The 18,484-nt window shown below is 40.8% G+C and overlaps 1 protein-coding gene across 5 annotated transcripts in view; it reads left to right on the top strand.

Annotated features, from left to right (window-relative positions):
- PCGF5 (polycomb group ring finger 5) overlaps positions 1-18,484 on the top strand; it is a 128,319-nt gene that overhangs the window by 13,536 nt on the left and 96,299 nt on the right. The window contains exon 1 of one of the 5 annotated variants that reach the window (XM_072806140.1): positions 13,139-13,186. The exons of the other annotated variants lie outside the window; for them this stretch is intronic. The gene's annotated coding sequence lies outside the window, so the exon portion shown is untranslated. Of the gene's footprint in view, positions 1-13,138; positions 13,187-18,484 lie in introns of those variants that run through there. 5 annotated transcript variants of the gene reach the window in all.

The following is an 18,484-nucleotide window of genomic DNA, read 5'->3' as shown; positions in this document are numbered from 1 at the left end:
AAGATGAAGTGGAGGTGGCTATCAGTTGGGGACATATCTAGGGGGAAAAAAAGTGGCCTTTTCATTAAAATTGTCACCTGATACAGAATGAGATTTGAAGTGATGAACAAATACAAAGTTGGTGTCTCTTCATTCAGGGGATTCTATTTTCTACATCCTTTCAGTAAGAGATTATGGGAAAAGTATGTTATAAACTTTGATGCTTTATGTTTTCTCCAGAGAAGTCTATAAATTTGCTTCTTACTATTTCTATGTATATGTTTGTCTATAAATATATGTACTTGCAAAGTTTCTGCAGAACCAGAATTCTGGTATGTATTTATATTTTTCCTTTGCCAATTATTTAGAAAAGTTTAGAGTATTTTATATGCATTTACTTTTGGGTCTTGTCCTAAAAATTTCAGTGACAGCATTCTGATGAAGGGACTGCTGTTCTCAGGAGCTTCCAATGCTAATGGCAGATTGATGATTCAATTTGCTCAAAAGTCATAGGCCTTAACCCAGTTCAAATGTTAATTGTTTTATTATTATCACAAGGATGACCCTAGAAGCAAATAATACAGTTTTATGTATATTAAAATTATGTATATTAAAATTTCTTGGAAAAAATAAGCTTTAAAAAATAAGCTTTAAAAAATAAGCTTTAAAATCAGTGGACTGAAGTTAAATATAATTATGCTGCTATGACATTGGAATCCTCCACCTCCCCACCTGATTCAGTCATAAAATAGGCCTTCGATTTTATTTCCTTAACATTATCTTGTCTGCTTTGTGACCACTGACTTCAGTCAGATTCTCATTACTTCTCATTCATCTTAATTTCCTCCCTGGACCTCACTCCTTCCAGTCCTGCCCCTTCCAGTTCCTCTGCCCGAGTCGTCTCTTATGGAGGTGAATCAATGGTTCTCCCTTGTATGAGGAGAAAATCCACATCTCCCGAGTGTCAGGTAGAGCCCCCAACCTGGCCCTCCCCTTTCTCCACCCTCATCACCTGTCACTTCTCTGGATGGCAGTATATTCATTCCTTAGCTGAGCTTGAGGATTGGGGAGGAAGTATTGGAAGCTTGAAGAGAAAGGGAAAGGCATGAATGAGTGGTTTAAGAGAAGGGGACAGGAGATGGCCTGAGGGTTAGGTGTGACTGCTGGCAGGGGACATGGATGTAGAGTGAGGCCAGTTAGCACGACTGCAGAATTACAGATGCAGCGGAGGTGGAGCTTCTCATTCTGCCAGGTTCTTGACTAAGCCACTCCACTTCTTGTCTTGACCTTTGTGTGTGCTGGGTCCTCCATCTACAACACTTCTTTTCTCTTCTTTGCCCAGAAAAGTCTTTCTCCTCCTTTGAGAAACCCCAATTGATACCTATCTCCTTTTTCCAGATATTCTGCCTTCATTCCTGTGGTATTTGATCATCTTCATCCATTCTGCCCCCGTTCTTCCAATAACCAGCCGCTGGTACTGCACTTACCACACCATCTGTTCACACCTGGGCCTGCTAGATTGTGAACTCAGTAAGGGCAGGAGCATGATCTTTTGATATTCCAGTTCACAATACAGAGCCTGGGGCATAGTAGACACATATAATAAATGCCATATACACTAACACAAGCTTTCTCTGTGAAGTGTTCAGAACCTGCTCCTACTGGATTGCAGGTCATTTTATTTTATTTTATTTTTTAATTTTTAATTTTTTTAATTTTTATTTATTTATGATAGTCACAGAGAGAGAAAGAGAGAGAGAGAGAGAGGCAGAGACATAGGTAGAGGGAGAAGCAGGCTCCATGCACCGGGAGCCCGATGTGGGATTCAATCCCAGGTCTCCAGGATCGCGCCCTGGGCCAAAGGCAGGCGCCAAACCGCTGCACCACCCAGGGATCCCCGGCAGGTCATTTTAAAAATGAATTCCATAGTAGTATATGACATAAAAAATTTTAGTTTTTTGATTTTGAATTGATCTACCTCTACTAAATATCCAAGTTAATAATTGTCCAAATATACACATATATGTACATGTGTGTATATATGTGTGTATACATACATATCCACATAAAAATAGAGGAAAGTTAGAGACCAAAGAGTATGAATAAATAGTAAATAAGACTTAATAGAGGTCTGCACAGTACACCTGGCTCATCTGTTCTCTTTCAGATGGGCCCCCTTGGCTAGTAGGGAATAGATTATAACCCTAAGAAACATATGAGTATTGAACAGATCTGTATTTTCAAGTTGTGTTGAAGTTATGAGTAGAAACATGTAGTTTTGAAAAGGTCTTTCAAATCATGTAGAAACATGGAGATGTTAACTGCCAAAACAATTTCATATAGTTTGCAAATTAATAAAACCCCGAGAGAAATTGAGGGGTACCCTCTTCCTGAGGTAATGGTTTCACATTTTTTCCCCATGAGTACACAGGATGGGGGTGGGGGCTTGAGTTCTGTTGTTGTGATGTGTCATTAAAGGGTTGTGTAGTCAGATGATCTTCCCCACCTCTCTAAGCTTCAGTTTCTCTGTGGATAAAATATGAGATTTGGTCTAAATTATTACCAAGGTCATTTTGAATCATCTATGATTCTTTAAAGTTATGAAACATGGCCTGTAACCATGGTGAGGAAAGTTGATTGGTGATTCCAAAAATAGATTTATTTTCTCCTTCTGCATATTGATGCTCTCTCATTCAATAAGTCACTCCATACATTGCCGTAATAAACCAATTTCTTGATTTTTCTTCTTAATGCCGAATGCTCGAAAGTGAATGAAACGTTGTCTGAAGAAATATCAAACAAGGTCTTGTCTCTTGTTTCAAATATAGATCTGAATTATCATGCTCTTTTGTATTCCTGTTGTAGGTATTCAGAAAGCAGAAGGTGGTGATTTGGTAAATTAGAAACTATTTTGCACGAGTTCCTGCTGTCTTTTGTGTTTGTGTGAGACCCCCATTCAAAATAATGCCTTGCATTCTCCCCTTAAAATATACTTTCCTTCATTTTTACTTGTTCTACTGGCAACAAATCCATATCTGTAAAATACTTAGAGGCTTCTTCCAAGATCCTTAGGTAACAGTTATTTTTATCCATTAACATATAGATAATCTCATCAGATATCATTACTTTTTCTCCCTTAGGTCCTTTGATTTCTTGATGTGTTGCATGAGAAGCCCGTCCTCAGTGCAGTGATGTCCAAAGGGAATCACTCTGAGGTTGCAAGGTCTGTGGCCATGCCATGCCCCTCAAGGACTGTCCCCACTCTGCAGCACTCAACCTGAATTGAGATCTCTTGACCTAGTTGGGCCAAATACAGGGCTGGTAGGCAGAATCTCCCTGTCTGTGAGCATCTGTGCTGGATCCAGCTCTTTGAAGCAGAGAATCAGCTCATTAAATGAACCTTTTAAATGCCTAGAGAGTTAACAGTCAAATTTTCTCTCTGTTCTGTAATAATATATATCCAAAGTATCATATCACTGACCCAGCTCTGTGTGATTAGATGAGTTACTTACCCTCTCTGAGCCTCAGTTTCCTCCTCTGTAATGTTTGGATTTGGTTTCTAAAATGTCTTTTTTTTTTTTTTCCTTTATGGCTTTGCTATCTCTCTAGCCCTAGACTGAGTGATGGCAATCAGTCACCTTAAACCCCAGCACACCTTAGTTCTTTCCAAGGTGCTTCCTCAAACCAATAATGTTCATTTTTCTACCCACAAGCCTTTGTAGAGGTTTTTAAAAAGCATCTATGAAGATTGTAGTCCATTTATTTTTTTGTACAGTTTGAGACCAGGTGACTTCAACAACTCCATTGTTTTGCTTGTGTACCTGGATAATGGCATAAAAATAAGGCACGCTTATTTTTGTAAAATAACTGACTTTTTATTTTTCAGCAAGCATTGCTGTGAGAACTGAGCTGGTTAGTGAGAACTGAGCTGGTTAGATACTGTTGACCTCAGCTATGAGGCAATATTAAGAAAGTTATTTGATATTTACCTATATTCCTCATTATCAATCAAGAATCTTTGTTCTGATTAGTGTATTAAAACCATTGAAACTAAAAAACAATCTGTGGAAGTGTGGTTAGAGGATATTTCACCTATCGATAGGATAAGTTTATTTATTTATTCAAAAAAATAGTCACTGAGTACCAGGTAGTCTTTGGATTATCAGGGAACAAAACAAACATCCTTGACCTAATGGAGTTTATTTTCTAGCAAGGAAGAAAAAAATAATAAACATGATAAATATTTGTTATATAGTTTGTTATAAAGTGATAAAAGCTATGGAAAATAGAAAAAGTTCAGCAGGAAAAGGACAATGAAAGGTGGGTGGGGAGAGTATAGATACCATGGTCAGGAAAGGAGGTTGTGGAGGGCAGAATGGCCCTCAAAGACATCATGCCTTAATTCCTAGAATCTGTAGATGGGTTAAGTTACATGGCAAAAAGGACTTTCAACCTTTAATTAAAGTTACAGACCTTAAAATATGAAGACCATCCTGGACTATCTTGGGTGACCCAATCTAATCAGAGAGCCCTTGAAGGTAGAGTAATGCTTGGAATCAGAGAGATGTGGCTGAGGTTGAAATGTGAGAGAGACTCAGCCCACAGCACTGGAGGGTGGAAGCATGGAAAGCATGAGGAGGAAGGAAGGAGCCTCCAGGAGCAAAGAGTAGCCTCCAACTGATAGTGAGGGAACGGGACCTAGGAACTACAGTTCCAAGAGACTGAATCTGGCCCTGGCCGATAACCTGGATAAGCCCAAAAGCAGGTTTCTCCTCAGAGACTTCATAAAGTAGTGCAGCCCTGCTGACACCTTGATTTTGGCCTTTTGAGACTGTGCAGTGGACCCAGCTGAGCCACGCTGTACCAGAACTTCTGAGCTACAGAACTATGAGATAATAGATGTTGTTTTAAGCCACTGAATCTGTAGTAATGGCTCACAGTAGCAATAGAAAACTAATACAGGGAACAAGGAAGTTAGCCAGACTGATAATTGGGAAGAGAATCTTCCAGGCAGAGAGAACAATAAGAGCCAAGTTCTAAGGCTCTTAGAACTTGAGAGGTCTGCTTGGGGTGGTAGAGATGGAGCAGGTGGCGAGTGTGGCTGGAATGAAGAGAATAAGGAGGTGAGCAGTAGGAGATGAGGTCAGAAAGGCAACTGTGGCAGAGGGTGGAGACCATAAAGGGTTTTGGCTGTAATTCCAAATGAGCTCAGAGTCATTGCACCATTTTGATCAAAAAAGTGATATAATTTGATTTAATTGTTAAGAAGATCTTGCTGGCTACTCTGACAGTAGGCTGGAGGGGAGAAGCCAGGAGACCAGTTAGGAAGTGATAGTAGAAATCCTGACACAAGATGGTGGTGGCTTAGACCAGTGGTAGCAGAGATGATGAGAAGTGGTCAGATTCTAGATCTATTTTAAAGACAAAGTCTATTTCTTTGTGACTTATATGTGAGATATGAGAGAGAGAGAGAGAGAGTAGTGAAAGATGATTCTGTAATCTGGGACCTGAATAATAGGAAAGATGAAGGTGCTGTCAGCTGAGATGTGGAAAGCTGTGGGTGGAGGGAAGAATTAAAGTTCACTTTGAACATTCCATCAGTAGGTTGCCTTTTAGACATCCAATTGAAGATGCATAGTTTGGTAACAGAGTAATGACTTCCAAAGATGTCCACATCCTAACCCTCAGAACTTATGAATATATCACCTTAGTGTAGCAAGAGGGACTTTGCAAATGTGTTTAACTCAAGGACCTACATGAATCCTCCTACCATTTTCTGTGGTGGTAGGAGGGAGATGTGGCTCTGGAAGAATGGTCAGAGGAATAAGGAATGTTGCTGGCTTTGAAGATGTTGGAAGGGGACCACTGGCTGAGGAATATGTAGATGGCCTCTAGAAGCTGAAGATAGAAGAGAAATGCCTTCTTTTCTAGAGCCTCAGGGTAAAAAAAAAAAAAAAACAAACCACACAGCCCTGCCAGCATCTTGACTTTAGCCCAGTCAGGCCCATACCTGACCTACAGACTATAAGATAATAAATTTATGTTGTCTTAAGTCATTAAATTCGTGGTACTTCGTTACAGCAGCCATCGAAAACAAACAGGGTAAGCCGTTAGATAGAAGTCTGGAGGTGTTGAAAGCATAGAGATGGCACTTAACACTGTGAGACTGAATGAGATCACCGATAGAATGAATAGAGACAGAGAAGAGGACAAAGCCCCAAACAGTTGGCACTCAGCTCAAGAGGTCAGGGAGAAAAAAAGGAGTAGCAAAGCACACCAAGAATGACCAACCAAAGAGGTAAGGGCCAAATGAAGAGAGGGAAGTGTCCTGGAAAGCAAGTGAAGAAAACATATCAAAGAGGAAGGAGTGGTTGCTTATGACAAATGTCACTGATAGGTTAGTGAGATTAAGAATGTGGCAATGCTCACAAAAAGTTTAGTTGCAAAAGAGAGGAGCCCAGAAGGATGATCTTGAGGGCACAGGTTGGCCGCCTCCTTCAGTAGGAGAATGAGTTCTTTATGGTGCCTGGACAGAAGGCAGAGAGTACAGGGTGGGTAAATGTGGCCACAGGGTGTGTGGCTCCCATTGTCTCAAAGGAATGGGAAGCAGATGAGAATGAGGATGGGGAAGGTGGTTTGGGTGACTTAAGAGACCAGGGACACGGAGCAGGGTCACCTGGCAGCATTAAAAGCCTGTTAGAAGTTTACGGTCATGAATTTTTTTTTTTAATTTTTTTTTATTTATTTATGATAGTCACAGAGAGAGAGAGAGAGAGAGAGAGAGAGAGAGAGGCAGAGACTCAGGCAGAGGGAGAAGCAGGCTCCATGCACCGGGAGCCCGATGTGGGATTCGATCCCGGGTCTCCAGGATCGCGCCCTGGGCCAAAGGCAGGCGCCAAACCGCTGCGCCACCCAGGGATCCCATGAATTTAAAGGAGTAAATGCCACCACACACATTTGAGAAAAATGCCTCCTAATAACTATATACCTTCTCCCTCCAAAGTAAAAGAAAAAAAGCCAAATACTAAGGAAAATTTCAAGTGGAATTATACAAGAAAGCCCAGTATTTCATTTTTCTTATCATTTCTATCCCTACCTAGATTCCTAGAAGATAGCTGGCCTTACAAGATTATTAATATTCCTAAATCGTTGAATATGTCATATTTTTCTAAATCAAATTTAAATGCTATCCTACCCCTGAATATCAGAATGTGGACAAATTTATAGACAATTCATTTATTTTGAGGGGGAATCCCAAAGAACAGGATTTGGACCTGGGAAGAGTTAAGAGGGGAAGAAGGAAACCCAATTTAAGGTTCATTCAGCCACTTGATCACCACTGTTGACAGCTGGGATGTGATCTCACAGGGGACTGATTGTCCAAGAACATGCCTTAGAATTATCCAGTGGTAAGACAGAGTGAAGGAGAGGTAATTTACTTCCATGCACTTGATCCTGTTCCCTACCAGTCAGGTGTCACCCCCAGGGTGTGAAGTCCATCTCAGGACTGTGCTTATGTAGAATGCTCAGCAGGTTCCTAGGGATGAGACAAGGATACAGCTAAGGTTCCATGAGGGTGGCTTGACAGTAGTATCCTCAGGACCATGTGACTAAAGTCTATACTCATTGGATGTGTGGCTTTCATCACTCATCTTCTTGGTCACTTTTTTCCATGCTGCGTGGCTTATCTTGCCCAGTGAAGCCACCTCCTAGATGAGCAGCTGCTGAGGCTTTGGGATTCACTGGTGGGCAAGATGCAGGCCCTGCCTTCAAGTCTCATGGTCCATTCAGGAGCTTCCAGGTTCTTCTTACCCTGTGCATGAGGAGGAGCCCTGCTTGAATCCTTTTTAAACAGAAGAATCAGATGATACGGTTCCTGTATTAGAAGTGGACGAGGGAGTTGATAGGCAGTGTTCTGGTTATGTAATGCTGAGTGACAAGCCACTCAAAAACTTAACAGTTTAAAACAACAACAACCATCTATCTCCCACACAGTTTCTTTGTGTCAGCAACTTACAATCTGGTTAGTGGTGTGGCCTCTCTTCATTTCACTTGGCATCAGGAGGACAAGTTCAAGGGCTGGGGGCTGGGATCATCACGTATGTGGTGCCTGGTCTGGGACACCTGGTCTCCTTGAACATGTTCTTCACTCTGTGAGACCTCTCCATGTGGTCTCTCCAGCACAGAGGCATCAATGGAGCCAGATTTGTTAATGGCCCAAGGCACACATCCTGAAAGAGAAAGAACCAGTGGAAAGCTATATCACCTTTTATGACCTAGTCTTGCAAGTCACATAGGATCACTTCTGCCTTAGTCACAGGCCTGCCTGTAAAGGATCATAGACCTACCTCCCACTTGAAGAGTGCCACACTGTAAATAGAACATGTGGAGTGGGACATACATGTTGGTGCCACATCTTGGGAAAATAAAGTCTCACGGGCGGTATTACCATCACGACGACTGCTGACATTTATTGAGAGCTTAACCAAAGTCTAGGCATCATGCTAACTGCTGGAGGTATCCTATTATTTAACTCCTGGCAGGTGTGATTTGTAAGGTAGTCCCCTTTTTACAATCAAACAGTGAGACCCAGCAAGGTTAAGTGACTAGTGTAAGCTCACAAAGAATTTTAGATTTAGTGATAAAAGGACAAATAGTTGTAAGGAGTATATTGTAGGATCTTACTTCCAGAGGGGAAACTTGCACCATTGATCCCTTGACTGACTCCTTCAGCAGTTCGGCACCACTCCTGTTCCCTCCTCCTCCTTCCCCACGTATCAGCCTGTTTTCATTTTTTTCACTAAATTTCAGTGATGTTTCCCCACACCTTTTTTCCCACTGTACATGCAAATCATTTTAGTTACATTTTTGAGTCAGTGGATTGATCCAGAAATACAAGTATTATCAAAAGGCACACAAACTGATTAAAAAACAACAATAACTTTCTGGGTCATAAATTATTGGTATGTTGAAAACCTCTACATATCAAAAGAATACATCATCTTAAACCAGTGAATCTCAAACATTTTTGTATCCTGCAGGTTGGGAACTAATATGGCTTGGAAATACTGTCTCCCCTGCCCCTCACCTCTTCTTCCCTCCTGCCTTGAGAATGGCTGGCCTGTAGCACCCAGAAAGCCAAGAGTTCTGAAATCTTACTCATTTAAAACCTCATCATTGAGCACCTCACAAACACTACCACTCAATGTGTATTTAATGAATGAATTCCATAAATATAAAACTTTCCAAATTACTGATGCTTCTGTCATCTTCTCCTGTATCTAGACATCCAGTTTTTAGAAATTAGAAACATACTTGGTTTTAAGGCCTTGCCTTGGTGCCTAAAAGAGCTAATAATTTATTGTTTTGGCCTTACATGACTGATTTAAATATACATCTTCCAAGGAAGCAGAAGAATTATTCTTTATTGCCTAGATTCATATTGCCATTTAGAAAAGAGTTCTTCAGGGGCACCTGGGTGGCTCAGTCAGTTAAGTGTCTGACTTTTGATTTTGGCTCAGGTCCTAATCTGAGGATTGTGGGATCAAGCCCTGAGTTGGGCTCCATGCTCAGCAGGGAGTCTGCTTGAGATTCTCTCTCTTTCTCTTCCTCTGCCCCTCTCTGTGCTTGCATGCTCTCTCTCTCTTTCTCTCTCTCTCTCTCAAATAAATAAATCTTAAAAAAAATAAAAGAATTCTTCAGGTTCTTCTCAAGATGATCCATTCATTCAATATATGTTGATTATTAAGTGCATGACACTGGGTGAGGCCATGGGTGGGTGAGTCTATGGTAGTTAATCAAAGAGACAAAACTTGTCTGCCCTCATGGAGTTCACATTCTAGTGGGTTGAGACAGTCAAGAAATAATTTGTCAGATAGTGAGAAGTCCTATGGAGAAAAGTCAATCCAGAGAAGGGAATAGAAGTATCAGCAAGCATATCACTGTATCTCGTTATGTTTCCATGGTTCCCATCTTCCCCAATTAGGAGGCCTTACAGTGGCACAGAAGGCCCTGTGTGGTGTGGCCTCTATTCTCTCTAACTTCAGCACCTGGTCTGTTCTCAGTCACCCTGGACTCCTTGCTGCTATTTGGACATCAGTATCATTCCTCTGGTTGGCCTTTCCATGTCCTGTGCATGTCATGTGCATGAGTGTTCATCACCACTCTTCCTTCAGAGAACCAGAAGACTAACTCCTCATCTCTTTTTGGTCTTTGCTCAGATGTCACCTTTCCTTGTTTGAAACTTTACTCACCCTCCTGACCCACCCCTTGCGATCCTTACTCTCAAGAAGGTCAAAGCCCAGCAGAGAGCAGGTGACTGGATGCCACCAGTTTGGCAACACGGTAGGCAGAACAACATGATGGGCTTCTCCAGAGGCAGTTGTGCCTGTGGTTGGGGAGACCTCTCTGACTTTTGGTGTTGTTGGGAGAATTCTCAGTAATGGCCCTGCCTACAGTCAGTACTGTGGGACTCTCCCTGGCCTCTTCAGGAGCAGTGATCCAACACTGAGCCTAATTAATGGGAATTCCCAGCATGGCACTTGTTTTTGTCATACCACAGCATAATACCTCTTATGGATTAGACATCTCTTGAGATAGAGGGCCCTCTTTTGGATTCTCCCCTGTGATTTTTGATGGGGTGTGTTTGCTTTGTTTGACCTGCTTCTGCTCCTTGGCAAGGCCATTCTTGTTTTGCTGCTCTCTTATCACCCACTGTGACTGCCACATCTGAGTCCTCAGCTTCCAGTTTGAGTGACTCTGCTGACCTTTTATATATTTCTTGGTTTTGTCCAGAAACCGAAACTGCATCTCATACATGGCTGGCTTATGTCTGCCTCATTTTATTTTATTTTTTTTTAAATAGCTTTTTTACCACTTCCTGATCTTACAGCTTGAACAAGAATATCCCTGCTTCCATGGGCCAAGTTCAAGAGTCTATGACTTTTGTGGCATAATAAACACCTTTTAAAACGGGATCATCACAGGTTGGGTTCTCTGGGAAGCCAACTCCAAGGTGTAGTTTAGCATTCAGCATGTTTATTGGGGGATGGGAAGGAAACAAGGGGAAGAAGGAGAAGTGGAACTGTGGTACAAGCCCTGGGATGACCTCAGTCAGCCCCAGAGGTGTCGCTGGAGCTAGCATGGCTCTTCAGAGTTGTCTTGACTTGAGTTCAGATGGCCAGGCCTTTACCCTCCAGCATCCCTAGGTCATTGCACATTGGGCTACCTTAGGAAACTATGTGACCTTGAGCAGAGAGGACCTTTGCGGCAAAGGTCATCTCTGTGGAGGCCAACAGCAGCCCCAGCAAATGTGACAAGAGGACCTCCCTGAAGGTGGGTCTAGGTGGTGCCTCTCCACTTCTTCCATGTTAGCACAGATGCAGCAACAGCTCCCAGTGCTTTTGGTAAGAAGTCACTTCTGCTATTACTTTTAGTTCATAAATGAAATTTGCTTGAATTCACTGAAAGCATAGGCCCTTTGAGCCTGAAGAGGCCACAGAGATCTTCTCTCCAGCCCTCTTATTTAATGGATGGAGAAATGGAATAATAAAGCATAGGGAAATCTCAATTTGGTTCCCCCAGAAACACACCCTAAGACAAGGATTTGAAGAGTATGTGGCTCCTATGATAGGTTCTCCCCCAGAAATATCAGCAAAGAAGGGGGCAAGTGGGACAGGAAAGAGAAGGAAGCCAACAAAGGTGCATTTGCAAAAGAAGTACTTCCGTGGGTACCTGGTGATCAGTCCCTTGGGCGGGGGTGGGGGGATCTCAGGAAGACAGTGCACACACATTAAAGTAACACCATCCAAAGGGAGGGCAAAGAAGCTGGGATATTTGTCCAGCAGCTTGCCCCATCCATCCTTGACTGAGGGCAATTTCTGGGATGCACTAGCTTCCCTGCATCCCCAGCTCACTCAGTGATTGGGCCCAGCCTGTCCCCAGAGCCAGAATAAATGCCACAGGGGCTCACAGAAAGCCACCTGCCCCATGGAGAGGAGAGCTTTGAGGATATAAGAGGGAGTAGGAGGCAGAGAGCTGGGATATAGTCCCTCTTTTTGAGAAACAGTCTGATTGGTGGGCCAGGCACACATACATGCCAGAAAGAACACAGAAGTTCATTCGCATTTGTAGCAGTTAGAGATGCTGCTATAAAGGGCTACCTCAGAAGGAAAGATGTCTTTTGTTTTGTTTTTCGTTTTTAATGGCAAGTCTCAGTCAAAATTTTAAACATGGAATGATGCGGACTAAGAGGCAAGGTACGGCAAGGTACGTACTGGTAATTGGTCGGGAGCCTTTGGAGTGGGCCGTCTAGTTTTTCATCCTGCTCCCATCACTCGTTGGTCATTGGATGGTGGGCATATTAAGCCTCAGTTTCCTCCTCTGTAAAATGAGGACAGTAATAGAACCTAATTCATAGGATTGTTGAGAGCACTCATGAAGTAAATGATGTGAAATGGGAGGAGTTTGATAAACGTTAGCAGCAGTCATGATTATTGTTGACAGAGGAGAATGGTAAGGTGAGGTCAAGTGGGAACATTTTTAGGGCATGAGATTCAAGAAGCAAGAAGAGGAATGCTGTGAAGTACAACCTCTGGGAAGCTAGGGGAAGCATTGGGGAAAGGCTTTATAAAGTTGCAAAAGGCTGCCCACTCAGACCTAGTTCTCATGGGAGCCTGGGTCCCATCAGAATGAAAGTTTTTGGGGGAAACCCAATATGTAAAAAATATAAACATAGCTACTCTTTTGAAGGTGGAGTGGGGAAGGAGGGTCCTGTCTTCTCCCCTCCTCCCTCAACCATCCACAATCCCTGAGGGAATTCTGAGAAACCCCAAAGTTGTGAGAACAAAAACAATTTCTGAAGAAGGATTTTTAAAAAGCTACCGTAATACTTCATTTGTTCTGTATTAAGTTAGTTTTCCAGAAAAACATTTTTTTTAGAAACTCATCTTGGTTGAAATTTTAAGTGTGTTACTTTTTTTGCCTTCTTAACAAGGCTGAATGAAAACCTTTTAATCTGTTCTTGATGATTTTTGATTATAGTAATGAACATTTAGTTATGGTTCTGTGCTTTAATGTGGTGATTTCCAACCTCAGAGGTTCTGAAGAGTCAGGACTGTTTACTTACTTATACTATGCTTTTTAAATTGTTACAGGAAGCAGCATGGCTTCAAGGGAGGGTCTTGGAATTGGGAGCCAGACTATCCAGGTTTGTCCTTCAGCCTTGCATCTCATTAGTATAATGACTTTGGGCAACTACTTAACTTCTCTTTGCCTCTGTTTCTTCTTCTACAAATTGGGAACAGTCAGCCTATTTGCCCCATAGGATTGTTGTGAGAAATAGGTAAGTTTTTGTACTCTCATTGCTTAGCATAGTGCCTGCATATAAAAAGTGCCACGTAAGTCCTCTTGTGATGATGATGATGATGACAATATGACAATACCTGTTTTTCTAATTCTTCCATTGCTTCTCTGTTGTAGTTGAGTGGTTAAGCCTTTGGGCTGTCAAGCTAAATAAGCTGGATTTGACTACCACCACCACTGTGATTTGGGGAAAGTTCACTAATTCTCTGTGATTCAGTTTATTCATCTGAGAAGTGGAACTAGTAATACAAACTAGTTCACAGGATTGATGTGAAGAGAAAATAGGATAAAATTTGTAAAGCCTTCAGCATGGTATCTGGAACATTGTGTTATAGCCATCATTATTATTAATTATTAAGGTTCTGGATGAGGGATACTATAACAGTAATACAGTATAGAGCCGGCCACCAGCCACCAGTGTACGCCTTGGTACTCAGCATTTTAAGAGCTTTATTAGGTCTATAGAGTATGCCACTATCAAGACTAACTCATGCAGGAGGGTTTTGTACAGCCAAGGTTTTTTTGCAGTCAGCAGTTAAGAAAAATTAGCCAGTGCTTGAGAATAAGGCATGTCCTTGCAATGTTATGGTGGAGAATTATCAGACATACCCAGCCAAGGACCACGTTATTCTCTAGGGAAAGAACCTTTATTTAACTTACTATTTGCCATTGATTGAGACACAGATTTTATAAATTAGATGTTAATTGTAGATAACTTGCAAATTATTTCTGTCTGATGGGGAAGATACCCCCCCAAAGTTTAGAGTTTTATGGACCTATAGGACATTAACCAGTTCTATATTTAAACTAACAGTCTACTTTTTTAAGCTTATTGTATTCTTTCATTGACTATATATACTTCAGTCTTTCCTGTACTCAGTGAACCAGATGTATCATTCTGCTAGTTTTCTCATTAATGATTTAAATAAATATTTGATATGTACTCAATTTTTATCTGTATAAGAGGCACATTTTTAACTTCTTAAAAACTATATCCCAACAATCTATTAATGGAAATTTCCTTTCTTATCCTTTTCTACTTTCCCTAACATAGTTGTTTACTTTTCATTGTGATTTCAAAATTGAAATATATTTTATAGATTGGTTATTTATTTATTTATTTATTTAGGCATTCTGTGAAGAACAGAAGCAAGTATAGGTAGTTAAAAAATTTAAACCTTGGGATGCCTGGGTGGCTCAGTGTTTGAGCATCTGCTTTTAGCTCAGGGCATGATCCTGGAGATCCGAGTCCCTCCCCACAAGGAGCCCACTTCTCCCTATGCCTATGTCTCTGCCTCTCTCTGTGTGTCTCCCATGAATAAATGAATAAAAATCTTTAAAAAAAATTTTTTTAACCTGAGTCTTTTAAGCTAGGTTTAATTGTGAACCTAATGATTTCAGTAAGACCCACATTTCTGAAATGTGTATAAGCTAATATAACACTTTTACACGGTTTTCATGTGATTGTATAACTCATTGCTATTTGTTGTAGTTGATTGAGTTTGTGAAGCATGACATCAAAAATTGTAAAAATGTTCCAGTTTATGTAATCAGAACTACAAGTGAGATAGTGATACAATTTAAAGAATGTTTTACCTGCTTTTATAAAGAAATGTTTTAGAATTATGAGTATAATATTTAATTTGTATACATTTCTGCCCATTCTTTACTCATCATACAATATTCTGACAAATCTTGTGATAGGGAAGAGAGGTATTTATTAGAGACATCTTAAGACAAGATCCCAGCATTGGATCATAAATTTAACTTGTGACCTTTAAGGTTGCTTGGATTGTTAAAGTTATGTGATCCTAAGATTTTCATGAAAGACTTCTTATGTGAGTCTCTCTTTCTTTTGTTAGAAGTTTGCTTTCAACTGTCTTAGATACCTTAACTAATATTTACCTGATAGATAATTTGTTTCATACTTAATTCTCTTGGAATGGAAGTTCCACAAGGACAGGTCTGCTTAATTCACCATGTGTTCAGGCAGTACAGTAGGCCCACCCCATATTTCTGGGGTGAGTGAGTGACTACATGCTTGCCTTCACTCTGTTATAAAACAAGGAGCATATTAGCACTTGATCATAGACAGATGATTTAGAATGTCGAATGTGGCTAGAGATTTAGTTCAGGGCTTTCCCCAGTGGTAAGAGGAGACACAGCATATCCCTCAAGTTCTCTTGTTTTCTTCTCTCTCAAACTCATTCTCTGCAGTGTTGGTTGTTGTTGTTAAATTAGCTAGTTTGGAAATTACCATGATGGGGAATAAATGGATGGGAAATGGTAGAGTCATTTCTATCCAGACAAACCTTTGGTTCTCAAAAGTCTTAGAAGATGATAAACATGAGAGCCCCCAAAATGCTAGGAGGGATAGCTCAGAGAATAAAAGCAGTTAGCTGTGTATAACAGAAGATCCTCTGCTCCCAATTCATGTTGCTGTGTCCTCTTTCCTCTTTCTCTAATTCCTTCCCCACTTTAACTGTCTCAGTGTCTTGTTCTGAAAATGAGTACTTTTGCTTATTGACTTAGTGCCATGTAGGCCACCAAGTTTAAGAAACATAATACACTGTCTATATCTGGGCACAGTGTTAAAAGTTTCCTAAGTGTTCAGGTTTTAGCTTCTTTCTCACAAAATGCCAAAAATGAAGATTTTTTTAAAAATTCAAAGCATGTATTCAGTGTAGTTAAATTGAATATAAATATACACATATATAATTGAATATATTGTGTATTAAATTTGTAATTTTTATATAAACAACTCCTTAAAATTTTGTGAGCAAATCAAACTATATGTAATATAGGTTTAGTATCCTCACCCTTCCAACCCAGTGAGATTAGATCTGTAAATATACTCATTTTTAAAGCATCTAATTTATTTCTCTCACTAGAGTCACTAAATTGGACAAAATCTTCATCTCCTTGATTTTCTGTGTCATCCATTTTTGAGCACAGTTGCTCCCAGTTTGAAAGGATATTATTGAATTAATTTTCTATTTTCTGAATTTCCAAATTACATAAAGCGTATATCTGCCACCCCTCCCTGAATCAGCCCTCACCAACAGGGTGTGAGTAAAAACATACCTGTAGTTCCAGATAGCTATATTACAAGTGACACTATTATATCCAAAGTTAATTTATAAACTGATTGTCATGAACCAAACTCAAGGTACATTTTTTTCCTCTAAAAAGTTTCTTATAAATATTATAAATGATGGATTTCACATTTCCTAACTGATGTGTGGTTGGTCACCCATCTAACCATCCCTCCATCCATCAAGTGCCTGTCAAGTCCCTAGTATGTGCCAAGCAGCTTGCACCGCGTCAGACCACATCTGAATAGTTTATGATATATTTACAGTTAATAGAGATAAAAGGTATAATATTAATATTTTGGCAACCCTCATACCAAGCTTAACACGAAATTGGCCTTTTAATCTTTTACCTATAAAATAGTTCCACAGATATTTATAGAAGAACTTTTATATAGCAGACTTTGGGCTTGTCACTAGGAATAAAAGGGATAAAAGAGTGAATAGGGTGATCTTGGTCTTCAAGTAGCTTAACAGCAGAACTTTAAAAACAAACAAAACAACAGGCTTGGTTAAAGGAAAATGGAGAGGTAGGTACAGTTTTCTGAGGCATTTCCTGGACATGTTCAAAGACTTTTTTATGCTAACGGCACTAGTGTGTTATTGTGCTCCAGTCTCCTTCAAAACTGCACATCCAGGAAGAGTTGATGACTTCTGTGAAAACCAGCTCTGGAGATTATAAATATAACTTATAAGCTTCTCAGCTATGATAGGGCTCATATTTTCTTTTAACCTCTCAACCCAAAGAGAACATATAGGAGACCTTTGAGGGTTAACAGAGAGTGGAAGGGAGAAAGGAATTAGAGATTATTTCCTTGAATGCAGAAAAAAATCACACAAGATGGAGAGGGGAGGCTTGCATGGAGCTTCATACACTGAGCAAAGCAAACTCCTAAGCTTTCCCACCATGGTCCCTTCCTTAGGGTACCGTATAGATGGCTGTCCAGAGTGCATGAGACATTTATTGGACGGATGGGAAAGGTGAGAGATAGCAATCAGTTTATCAGACTAAAGAAAGCCTCGATACTGGCCTGTGAGGGATACTGACCTCTGATCTCATCTTTTACAGTCTCCTTACCAGCATTGTGATTGTGCCTCCATGACTCTGCACACACTGTGCTCTCTGCCTGGATGCTCTTACCCAAGTTACTCACACAGGTTAGCCTCTCACATCACTCAGGTCTCTGCTCACTGTCACCTTCTCTGACCACCCTGGGTTTTTTTTTTTAATTGAAGTTCGATTTGCCAACATATAGCATAACACCCAGTGTTCATCCCGTCCAGTGCCCTCCTTACTGCCCATTAACCCAGTTACCCCAACCCCCCACCCACCTCCCCTTCCACAACTCTTCTTTGTTTCCTAGAGTTAGGAGTCTCTCATGGTTTGTCTCCTTCTCTAATTTTTCCCACTCAGTTCTCCTCCTTTCACATATAATCCTTTAAAAAAATTATTGGAGTTCAATTTGCCAACATATAGCATAACACCCAGTGCTCATCCCGGCAAGTGCCACCCTCAGTGCCCATCACCCAGTCACCCCAACCCCCACCCACTTCCCCTTCCACTACCCATTGTTCATTTCCCAGAGTTAGGTGTCTCTCATGTTTTGTCACCCTCACTGATATTTTCACTCATTTTCTCTCCTTTCCCTTTATTCCCTTTCACTAATTTTTATATTCCCCAAATGAATGAGACCATATAATGTTTGTCCTTCTCCGATTGACTTATTTCACTCAGCATAATACCCTCCAGGTCCCTCCACATCAAAGCAAATGGTGGGTATTTGTCCTTTCTAATGGCTGAGTAATATCCCATTGTATACATAAACCACATCTTCTTTATCCAGTCATCTTTTGTTGGACACCAAGGCTCGTTCCACAGTTTGGCTATTGTGGACATTGCTGCTATAAACATTGGGGTGCAGGTGTCCCCGCGTTTCACTGCATCTGTATCTTTGGGGTAAATCCCCAGCAGTGCAATTGCTGGGTCGTAGGGCAGGTCTATTTTTAACTGTTTGAGGAACCTCCACACAGTTTTCCAGAGTGGCTGCACC

The sequence above is a fragment of the Canis lupus genome, chromosome 29 (assembly GCF_048164855.1).
Source record: "Canis lupus baileyi chromosome 29, mCanLup2.hap1, whole genome shotgun sequence".
In the NCBI taxonomy this organism is placed as follows: domain Eukaryota; kingdom Metazoa; phylum Chordata; class Mammalia; order Carnivora; family Canidae; genus Canis; species Canis lupus.
Note: the sequence above shows the minus strand (reverse complement) of the source record. Positions and strands in the feature narration are given on the sequence as shown.